This window comes from Engystomops pustulosus, chromosome 5 (assembly GCF_040894005.1).
Source record: "Engystomops pustulosus chromosome 5, aEngPut4.maternal, whole genome shotgun sequence".
Lineage (NCBI taxonomy): Eukaryota > Metazoa > Chordata > Amphibia > Anura > Leptodactylidae > Engystomops > Engystomops pustulosus.
Window position 1 is genome coordinate 158,668,660 of NC_092415.1, and position 12,440 is coordinate 158,681,099.

The window sequence follows — 12,440 nt, forward strand, 5'->3', positions numbered from 1 at the left end:
GAGATGTTCACATGTAAAAATAAAAAAGATTTTTGAATGTAGGCTGTGAAAAATAGAAATGAAAAAACAAAAAAAGGCCAGGTCATTAAGGGGCCTTCTTTAAGTCCTTCTTGTGTCCTAAGATTTTCTTCCTGAAGTTACCACTTCTGTGTTTTATTAAATGCCACACTGCAAAAACAGGAAGAAGTGCTATAGCAGCATGATTTTTATTTCAAGGAAAAAAGTCATATGTAAGTATTGTCATGATTATACATCTGAAAGGTTTTTCCAAGAGCTGCCTATTTATATATAGGATACTATAAGATGTATATGGAAAGAGCAATCATACAAAACAGAAATGAATGACACAGGCTCTTAGGCAGGGCTTTTATCAATCCAATTTCTCAGTTTAATATAGAGCAAGCTCTCCAAAAAAGAAGCAATTTTGAACACAATTACAGGAGATGAGACATTGAAAACTGCCAGCCCTTTACTTGTATTTCTGTAACACTGCTGGCGGGTTTCAGAAATCAGAATCAATATATATTACGAATTGCAGCTTGAGTTACCTGAATTGTGCATTGACCAAATAAAGATAACAATCATACATTATGCTCCAAGTGTAAAGATCACCTAATATCATCAGATCTGATAACAGGAAAGCATAGGAATAAAAAAGCAATGGTCTGTCCTTGAAAGGTCATTATTAGGAGTTGGTGGGCTTCCATTACCCAGCCTTGGACTGATCAGCTCTGTACACCCTGTAGTGGTCGGGCAGCGCCATTGGAGATTGGCTCCCAACTCTAATAAATAGTAGATCAAAAGCAACAGCTCAGTCAGCAACTAAACGACTAAAGGCCCCATATATTTCCACATTAATGACCCATTAATTGTAAATCCCCTCTATTCATTTGTGCATCCATCTATAGATATGTTATCTATCTATTGTAAAGTTTTAAACTTTATATCAAATAATTCCAGAGCTAAATAATTCATAAGATCATCATAATATTTCCAAGCTTTCTAAAATGTGTGGGAACATTGATTCTAATTTTTCTTTGCTCACATGCAAACAAAAACAAAATGTAAAAAAATGGGGATGGCGGAATTCGTGGATCCAGACACAATGGGGCAGATTTACTTACCCGGTCCATTCGCAATCCCGGGGCACGTTCTCTGCGGTGGATTCGGTCTTCCGGCGATGCACTAAGGTAGTTCCTCCGACGTCCACCAGGTGTCGCTGCTGTGCTTGAGTTCATTGGAATGCACTGATCTTCACCAAGCCGGGCAGAGTGCAGGTAAGCGCGAGTCCGATGCGCCACAATCCGATCGCGTGCGCCGAAATCCCGGGGCAATACAGGGAAAATCTGCGCAAAACTGAAATATTCAGTTAACCCGTCATAAAAACTCGAATCGGGCCCTTAGTAAATGACCCCCAATCTCTGCCAGGTCGGAACTGCTTAGACCAAGTCTGGTATTTCCAGATATGTCCTGGGTGTTCATGCCTCTGCCCACCCTTCCCTAAACACTCTGGTGGGATGGCGAGACTTACATGCATAGGAAGGCATAATAATTGTCTTTACCAGTCTGTACTAATGTCATAGCAAACATTATGAATTATAAAAATATCCACGTTTTATGCATGCAGCATCCATGCAGCTCTTTGTCCATCAAGGTTGCAGTTGTGGCTCACTGAAACTTCTGCTAAGAAATCCTGTGTTAAGGTCCATTTCCACTGTCCTATTGCTCACATTAAATGATCATCCAACCTGAAAACAATGAAATGCATATACAGGAGGTGCTTAATGTGCAGCGTGGTTTTGGGGTAATTTAAGCAGGTCCTTTAACTCTTATATTCCTTGATCCTCCTAAGAAACATCAGGGCTGATTCCTTTTTTGTTGCCTGAGGAGAAAAATTTTAATGGTGCCCCCATCTCCCAGCAGCCTACTTCTGATCCATTTCTCACTGAAATTGCAGGAAAATATGTACAGCACTGACAATTTATTATATATACCACACCCCCTGAACTTACAAACCCCATAAATAAAGCCTGACTAATGCATTGTGTTTTGAAACCCAGCACAAATGCTTCAAGCGAAACTCATAATCAAATGCATGCAAGTTACTTATATAACTACATATAATAATAATTCCTTTAGTTAAATAGTGCACACAGATTACGCAGTGCACTTTAGGGTAAGTGCTGGCTATGTGCTGTGTAGGGGAGGCAAACTGCCCACGATCTTGGCTACAGGCACTGGGGTTGGACTTAGTACACAAATGAGGACGGTACAGTTGGTAGCTAACCCCCTTAAACCAACTGTTTTCTTAGGAAAGATGTGGTGTCATAGCCTGTAATCCACTCCTTGCACCTAGGTGGCATCATAAACATATATGGTACATACACTACATGTTATACACAGTATACCTGCCGTTTGACAGTCTTATGGGTCTTGCATATACTATATTTATTACCAGACCAGCCTCACAATGTAGAAGTAAGTAAGCAGTGAAATTCTATCGCTGAAGGAATAACTAAGAAGCAGTGACTGCCCCCACTGGCGGTGCCTGCCTTCATAACCCTTAGAGCACTGTGGCTTCACTGGTCACTTGTAGGTTTACTGGGTCTGATTCTTGCCTTAGAGCCTGGAGCCTTCAGAAACGTATATTTCTAGGATTAAATTGTGTATCACACATGGGCAGGGGGCTAACATTTGCTGGGTTATGGGCCCCAAACCTAGTGACACATCCCCCTATAAAAATATTCTTTTTCCACATTATAACTGCATTAATATTCTGCTGCACTCTACACATCTATATTATCACTAGTCCTACAATGTAGCTTCATATTATGTAAAAGAACCCTTAATATAGAAAATCTAATAGTTTTAAAAGATACCAGATGGATTCCTAAACTTGGATCCCAGATATTCAGTAGTATAGGCGATAAAGTGAAGCTTCCATGCTGCTCATCCGTGCATTACATTTTAGTGCAGCAGTAAGAGGCCGGCATGTGCAGGAATATCTTCCCTTTATCTTTATATAGGCAATTCCCAACTAGATTCACACCAAGATTAAATGGGAATCAATTTAAATCTGTAAAAGAATACTAGATAGCCAATCTTTCTTCATGGCTCTGCAGCTATCAGGTAAAGGCAGTAACAGATGAGAATATTTTCACATTTACTTTTCAGCATGGGAGAATATATGAGACAATTCTGAATGAAATAAGTTCTCAATGTTGTATTAGCTTTTCCCCACAGGTAGCCAGGTATTACCTTTCATGCAATAGGCAACATTCAACGTTCCTTGCCTTGATTCTGCATGAAATATAGACCCATCAGCAGATTCCCAGGCAGAACGAGCTGCTTATAATTTTCTTTTTATTGTTACAGGTAACGGCTTTGACTTTGATGAATAACAAAGAGTTAGATGAAATTTCTCTGTAGAGAACAATGTATATATAAATGATTCTCCAGCATAGGGATGGATTATTAGCTCAATGATAAAATAAACTTTGTCCAATATCATTATTGGAGACTACACTGTCAAATAATATTTTTGAGGCTTCTCATTTTCACCTTCTGTCCCATTGGCCAATCCATGGTCATATCTGTGCACACTAACTCTGTTGCAAGAGAAAGCGAACACTTTCAATGACCAAGGAAAATGACCAATTTTGAGAACACTTTTATTCATAGTATTTTAGAATAAAGTGAAATGTGGCATGTTCCTTATGCTAAAGTATTTCTCCTATTCTTTGTTGTCTTGGTAAATCTTTATTGGCCCTTTTGACCCTTTACTGCACATATATTTTCCTGGACTGACACAGGGATTGTAGCTGTTGACAAGGACCTTCACCAGTGACCAGGCTCTCAGCTCTCTCTGGACATAGTTCTCTCTATTAGAATAATGGATTCTGAGGATTCATGTAAGCGTGGAGGGGAGTGCCCACCAGCATGGTCGCCTGATGGGTAGATCAAGAGACCTACGACAGGGGGGCATGACCTTTATCATACTCCATGATAAATTCCCCCCATAGTATTAAAAATGTAACATGGGAAAACTACATTGAGAAAGCTGAATTGAGAGACAGGAAGCTGCAAGCAGTTTAACTCGTTATGTCCCAAATTCTGAACAACATGTATTGTGTTCTCAGATACCCTCTGCTTAGGCCGCCTATTAATTCTGGCATTTCTTAGTCTCTTTCATTCTTAACTTATCTTCTGTGTCCCTAAGAATGTGATGTATAAGTAGTGATATATTGTAGTTACTGTATATTCTCTGCTTATTAAGGAATGTATAAAAAAAATTAACTTGCATTCTCACCTTCCGATGCCTCCCATGGCTCCTCTTCCTTCTCTTCTTCACTCATAGCAGATCGGGAAGAGACGCGTCCATACGCTCTGCCCACCGGCACACGTTATAACGTCAGCAGCAGCGATGTCAGCTTATTTTTTTTATACACCGCAGAATAATTTATTGCTAGGGGATCTGCAGGGCATTTTATTAGCAAAACTGCAGAGCATTTCTTTATTAGGGGGGCTTCAGGACATTTTATTAATATTTGGGCTGCAGGACATTTATTTATTTGGGGGCTGCAGGGCATTTCATTACTGGAATAGGTTGCTGGGCATTACATTACTTGGCGAGGCTGTGACCAATGCATACGTTTTCCCAATTATTTTTTGGTAAAATTAGGGGCCTTGGCTTATACTCAAGTATATACAGTAATTTAAAGGGGATCTCTCAGCAAATATTGATACCATAAAATACTAGCCATACATTGTCTAGCAGCTTACCATGTTTTTTTCATGGTTCAGTTTGGTGGCATCATCCAAAAAACTTTGAAGCGACATGTAAATGGGTTATATACAGTTATGGAAATGTGGCACCAAAGTCAAGCTCTCCCTGCTTCTACATGCCTCCTCCCTTGTGATTTACATCATGCATCGGACTTCAGGAGATCTGGTCAATGATGTCCTGTATACTGAGTGTCAGGATCAGTGGTAGCTGATCCCCTGTACTACCGCAGATGATGACGTAAGCCAACACCTGGGAGTGGAGTCTAAGTGGCACCTGGTTTTCATCAGAGCTAGCTGCAGAGCAGGTTGGACTTGCTGCAGCATGGTACCACCAGGTCGCTCCACAGGGGCGACTTTGTCAGCTGTGGTGGCCAACGGGAAGTACAGAATCATGAGACAGCATCATGGTCAGGGACAGGCAGGAGGTCAGGACAGGTGCCACAGGATTGGAGTCAGGAGCAGGGCAAAAGGTTAAGGCAGGCAGTGGTGGAGCGGAGTCAGGAATGTAACCAAGGTCACAATGGGAATTCAGCAAACAGTTGCAAGGCATAGGGATAAAGCTTTCTCTAACTCTATGAGGCACAAAGATCCGGCAGGGGTCACAGGAAGAGGCTGGCCATTTAAAGGTGCGCTGGCTTTTTTAATTTGGAGCAAGGATATTGTCGCTGGAGCGCGGCTGGGTGAGAGGAACTGCTGCTGGCGTGAAAGGGCACAGGGAGGCACACGGGTGTGCCTGAGACCTGGATCATGAGCTAAGGGGTTTTGCTGAAAAAACTAATTATAAAATTCAGGATAATGAGGCTCTGTTGCTCCTTTGCCTGGCTTGGCTCATCTACTCTCACATTAGTTATGCACCACACCAAAAAATGATGTAATCAATGTGTTGTGCCTGACACTGTACGAGTGATGCAGCTGCTGTGTATGAGTGATCCAGTTCAGGTTGATTAGTCCTATTTAGACAATGCAGACAGCTCTGTTTAATGTGTTTATGAACTGCAAGCAGCATGCAATCCAGCTTTCCCAAGGTCCTGAATGTTATAATTGTATTTTTCAGCAAAACCATTCAACTCTTGGATTAAACAAGATATGTTGCAGCATCCGTGTAGCTACAGCATTATCAAGGTATGTTTAGTTCATAATGCATGAAATCAAATGGTAGATTTCCATTAAAGTGGTGTGGAAATTTACCATTTCCACTAGTAGAGATATGCTGCTAAAATAACCATTTTTTGCAATATTACAGTGTTATAATAATATAAGAAGTGTTTTGCAGAAGGAGATACTGATAATTATGGAATCTTTACTGCTAACTATTTTGGATGTTTAAACTGAACTGATGGAAATTTGGACATCCAGAAAGTCGCAACAATAACATTATAATAATATATACCACAAACTTACGAGATACTTTTGGTATTCAGCTTTGAAATAACTTTGTGCCAAGTCATCATTATAACTACAAAATGTAAATTGAGAAGGAAGGAAATAGGAGAGAATGAAATAATGTCAGGGACATCCTAGGAAGTTAGACACCACACAGATCAGACAGCACATGCTTAAACGCATGTATGAAACAGGATTAAAGAGCTGATAATATAAAAGTAAGAATATTCCTTGCTAGTTCAGAATGGCTATAAATGCATATAAAAATCGTCTATGCAATGATTACAACAATGAGGTAAAACTTGGCAAATCCTTAATGTTTCCATATAAAAGTATGGCTACAACCAGTACAAAATCCATTAGTAAGAGCGTCTTAACACATGAAACTTGAGAGTTGGAGAATGCCAGCTCTCTATGTCACAATGTCAGATATACTTTAATGTGCTTTAAAGGGGTTATCTGGGTTTAAAAAATGTCTTATGGCCGGGCTGGGGAGGGCTAGTTAAACATAATAAACATATACTTACCTTGTCCGGCACCGCTGATGTCCCGCGCCGCGGTCCCTTCGATCCGTGCCCCTGTTTTAATTTACAAAACATAGTATGCTACCGCCAGCATGGTTCCCATTGCTTGATGTAATGAATAATAGAGAACAGCTAAAATATGAATAGAACTGGTTTATGAAAATCCAACACTTTATATTAGTGATTGAGCAAAATTAAATGATCTATTATTAGAGATACAAAAAAGATAATGCAGGATCACAAAATTGATGATCAGTGATTGTCACGGTTCATGTCTTCCCTTCCTTGCACAAAGCCTTATGCACAGATCACCAAGCATTTCAAGAATTCTCTCTCACAAAAAGGCTACAACAATTTCTAGTTACAGTTTTATAGGCACCATGTGACTGTTGTAAAGCATTTTTATAAATGCTTCTTATGGCAGATCAGAAAAAAAGGCCGTCTCCAGAACAAAATAAACAGATATTGTTTTTGTTTAAAATAAAGGTTCATCCAGCACCGTGTTAAAAGTACTTTTACACTTTATTCTTTATCTTTTAAAAAAGCATTTCCATACATGATACATACATTATAGCTGAAACGTTTTGAGCCTTTAGTGACCCTTAGTCATAGCCATAGGATGATCGTGCATAGTGACGATTTTCTTCCCAAGGAGACACAGCTGTGGAATCGGGAGGAGAGGAGTAAGCTGTAACTGTGATAAACCTTTTTGGACTTTTTGAACTAAAAGTTATTGCCCCACATTTATAAAGCAGTTATGCATGCAACAACCCAATCCTGTACACAGAAAGGGGCGTTCAGTTGCGCGCCGGCCAACACATTTAAGTGAGAAGTCCCACATAATTGTGGGACACGCCCGTTAAACTGAGTGCACTAGAAAAGAACTGGCACACTAAGTTCATGCACTTTCGTGCTCTGGTCTTCATGAATCATGTGCACCATATTGAAGCAAACTACATGTAGTTTATTTTGCCTTACTATTAGTGAAGATGGGCCATTATTCTTAAAACTGTATTTGAAAAAATATACCATGGGGCACATTTACCAAGGGTCCGCGGACCTCATTTGCGTCGGGTTTCACAACTTTTTCCATTTTGGGCCACATTTAACTGGAGTTTTTGGAGCATGCAATCAAATTTTGGCGCCAACTTTCATGCGACACAAATCGGGGGCATGGCCGTCAGACAACCTGACTGAATCAGACTAAGCGCGGGATTCAACATTCAAAATTCAAAATGCACTTACATGCACCGGGAAGAAGAAGGTGAACTCCAGCGGACCTGAGCGGGGAAGCGACACATGCAGGAAATTGGACGCACGATCTTAGTGAATTGCTGCAGCTCTGAATCCTTGTCGGTCAATGCACCTCGGGGATCGCGACGAGATGGGTAAGTAAATGTGCCCCTATGTGTCTAATGACATAAATGTAGTCTAATGGCATTAGGGACTGACACTTAACCAATAGCTCATCAGAGTAAATTCCCAATTCCACTCTTAAAGGTCAGATCAAAACATCAACCATATGCTACAAATTGAGAGATTGACCACACATCCGGAAACTAAGTTCTAGCTAAGTTTTAGACATCATAATAAGTGATAACCAATATCAATTAAATTCAGAAGTGTTGTAAATTGCATTGTATATACATAGTAAACAGACATTCTTGACTGGGCTTTCTATACAAGTTAGGACCAAAAAGGGGGGCAGAAACATAGTCGTTTTTTCAGAGTCATGTTTTCTCCCGGCTGTCAGAGAATCATGCCTCCTTCTTTTGATGGACATCTCAGTGTCTCTTCAGATCTCAGCCTGAGCAGACAGGAAGTCCGCTTTATATCCATTTCCTGTACTAATCAGAATCCTGTCCCTCTCATTGTAGTGAATTTAGCAGTCAGCACTGCGTAGGAAACCTCAGGTCCATCACCAGTTCAGACATCCTGCAATTGGCGGAAGCCAGCAGTGATGGGCAGAGCCAACATTGACAAAGGCAAAAAAATTTGGGTGAATGATTTTACTGGTGGAAGGAGGCAGATTTAAGCTGGGACACCTATGCTGCACTTTTCAGGGCACAGTAGGGGGTGAGTAAAGTTTATGTTGCCCTTTCATGATGACAGGTCCCCTTTAAACTGGGCTTTAAACTTGGACTTAAAACCCACATCAGAAAAAAAATCCATTGATTATTTTTGTAAAAGTGATTTTAGATACATCATAGTATTTTTTTTAATATACTTTTTATTTTTTCTTTTACATTGCATAACAGAAACACAGTGATACAGAATGTTACATTAATCTCTGCCCTTTACAGTCCTGTTGGAATTTCACAAGTATTTTTCACTTTAACATCTCTTGTTACATCATAGTATTTTTCACGATTTCATATTGGGGCAAATTTACTTACCCGGTCCATTCGCGTTCCAGCGGCGGCTTCTCCGCTCTGGATTCGGGTCCGGCCGGGATTTAATAAGGTAGTTCTTCCGCCGTCCACCAGGTGGCGCTGCTGCGCTGAAAGTAAACTCATCGCGCCGGAATGCACCGAGCTGGACCAGGTGAAGGTAAGCGGTCCTTATGCGACACATTTTCGGTTTTTAAATGCGGCGGTTTTTCCGAATACGTCGGGTTTTCGTTCGGCCACGCCCCCCGATTTCCGTCGCGCGCATGCCAGCGCCGATGCGCCACAATCCGATCGCGTGCGCCAAAATCCCGGGGCAATTTAAGTACAAGCGGCGCAAAACGGAAATATTCGGGTAACACGTCGGGAAAACGCGAATCGGGCCCTTAATAAATGACCCCCATTGTGTTAAATTTCCACTTATCTACCTATCTAAACAATGTATCCTTATTTATAGCCCTCTCATCAATGTGTCATGAAATAAGAAAACAAAGTAAAAAAATGTCAGCATCAGCACAGTGTTACCCGCTAGACATTCTTTTATTGTATAAAAAAATGCTAGACTTGTTTGGTTTAGCAATGAATGACACAGGAAATTGGTATGCAAAACCAATATCCCGAGGACAGTTAACTTAATCTTACCCATTGGAGCAAAGCTTACTATGCACCATAAACATCCATAATTATAAGCATCCTTGCAATATCAACCTAATATATGCAAAGTATAAAGATGACCCACTCCCTTAAAATATAAAATTTATATTCTGTGCAGTAAAAGGAGATGATTTCTGAGAGGTAATTTAGATTTAAATGAACTTGTGCTCACTGAATGTAAATGATGGTGTGTGTTATTCTGGATAACTTTATGGGCTTTCTAATTATTTACAGTTAGTTCTTGCTTTCATAAATTGTTTTTTCTATAGTGCAGGAGATAAGATATTTGCATTGCCAAGAGTATAATTTTTGTTTTATTTTACATAACTGATGATAGAGATATTTTCACATTAAATATATTGCAACTGTATTTAATTATATTGACCTAAAGCTAAAAGTTCTCTAAGGTGTCATTTGTTGTATGCTCAGACAATGAATAGTTCCTTACTGGGTAATGCTGTAGGCCTTCCTTTATTTCTGCAACAGAACAATGGGAAGGAGCTTGGTAAACCACACCACATTTTGCCGTCTATATAAGGTTTGCAGTGTTTTGAGTTCTTTTGAAGATTAGCACAAGACATGACTTGAGTCTTTATTCTAGACCAGAATATCCCATATGACATACACAAGGGTAGTGGTTTTACAGGAAATTGATGTAAAAGAAAAGAGGGTGGCTTAAAGGGAACCTACCACCACATATCCGCCTATAAAAGCTGCAAGGTGCTGCTCGCCGAAGATTTTTAGTAGGAAGAACAAAGAGGCTACTGATACTTGTATCAATAGCCCTAAAATGGAACATAAGATATTATAGATAAATATTTTTTTATGCAGGTGGTTGAATTTGTATTATTGTTTTCTGTACCACAGAATAGTTGACCACTTTATAAGATAATTTACTTTCAGTCGAACATGGCACAGCTACCATTCAAAACATTTCCCAAATGCTATATATGCAGAAAAAAATTCAAAACCCACAAATTAAGCATTCCACAATTATGATGTACAACTCTTCACAAATGATTCCCTTTATTTTTATGCAAACTAGCTTATTCACAAGCATCTGGGGTTTGGCTGTGCCATCTCCTTTACCAGTTCTTTTTTCTACATTGAACAGCATGCCCCGGCTTGCCTCTTTGTCTTTACTAGAGGTGAGTGGATCCAAACTTCCTGTTTTGGTTCAGAGCTCAGATTTGACCCCGACATATTGCCGGATTAGCTTCTGCACAGCCAATCCATCAAGTTAAGGCCCTTAGCAACAAGCCATGGCAATTATTGGCAAGGGTTGTCTCCTTTTCCAATCATAGCCATGGTTAATAGCAAGGGGCATTAATTTGATGGATTGGCTGTGTGGCAACCAATCCAGCAATAAGCCTGGGTCAAACGGGACGCACCAGAACTGGGAAGTTCGGATATGCTCATCTCTAATCTTTACACAAGTTAAGGTTGGACTAATCTGTATGTTAGTAGACTGTGTATTGGTATTCAAAGAGTAAATTCTGGAAACTAACAAATAACAGCTTAAATAGTAAGTCTTCCTGTGTTGCTAGGAGGGGAATTTATTGGTCAATTACTTTTTTCTCCCAGTACTACAGCGCATTAGCTAAGTGCAAGAGAAATTAAAACAAAGATATATCCTTGAATTGTCTTCAAAGTCTGTGCCTTTCATAGAATGTGGCTTGAGTTTTGGAAGGCTTTAAGTAGATATTTCCAAATCCCAGCTGTGCAGGAAGTCATTTCATGTTCCACGTCTTCCTTCAATGATTACGCACATTCAGCAAGAAATGTTTTTGATGTCCATGAGGATTGTCACTCCTCTCATTCTACTCATTATATTTAGTCATAGGTCATGACATCATGTTGCAAGTTGCCAGATATCTACTTTCTTTTTATTTGTACATAGAATCACTGAAATTTTAACTGGATATTTCAAAGGCCAAATTGTATTTTGCTACTCTAATTACTCTAAAATCAAAAGCATGAAAATTTAGTAGATGCATTGTTCATTTTGTAATCTAAATTACCTGATGCATGGACTCAGGACTCTGACTCCAAAAGTGGAGACCATTTTATCTTTATCTTTTAACTTCTTTCCATTTTTTCTAAGTTTTCCTTAAAGGAATTCTACTTTTGCTTGCATACATTATGAACCAAACATACCTTGAGAATGCTGTACCTATACTGATACATAACATATTTTGTTTAGTTCCTGAGCTGAGTGGTTTTGCTGAAAAAACAATCATAACATTAAGGATTTTGGAAAAACTGGATAACATTCAGCCTGCTTGTTACATAGAGTTTCCTGAACTGTCCAGACAGGACTAATCAACCTGAGCTGGAACACTCATGCACAGCAGCTGGGGGGTGGTGCAGTGATTGATTACTTCTGAGTATCAGGCACAACACGGTGATTACATCATTCTCACAAGCAGTGCACACTTAATGTGAGAGGAAAATCATCGGGGCAGCCTTGGAAGCAACAGAGTCTCATTATGATAATTTAATAATAGTTTATTCAACAAAACCAATCATCTCAGGGATGAAACAAGATATGTTTCTGCATCAGTGTAGCTACAGCATTCTCAAGGTAGTTTTGGTTCATAAAACATGAAATCAAGATTTCCTTTAAGTATGGTTTCATCTGGAGTTTTTTGCACCAAAAAATTTTGCAAATTTTAGACAATTTGAAAAGATAAATCTCAATTGAAAC

General features: G+C 39.6%; 1 long non-coding RNA gene across 1 annotated transcript in view; it reads left to right on the plus strand.

Moving 5' to 3' along the window:
- The window catches only part of LOC140133420 (uncharacterized), a 52,621-nt gene that overhangs the window by 15,342 nt on the left and 24,839 nt on the right, over positions 1-12,440 (plus strand). The window contains exon 2 of the long non-coding RNA XR_011855888.1: positions 5,840-5,907. This is a non-coding gene — a long non-coding RNA (uncharacterized lncRNA). The remainder of the gene's footprint in view (positions 1-5,839; positions 5,908-12,440) is intronic.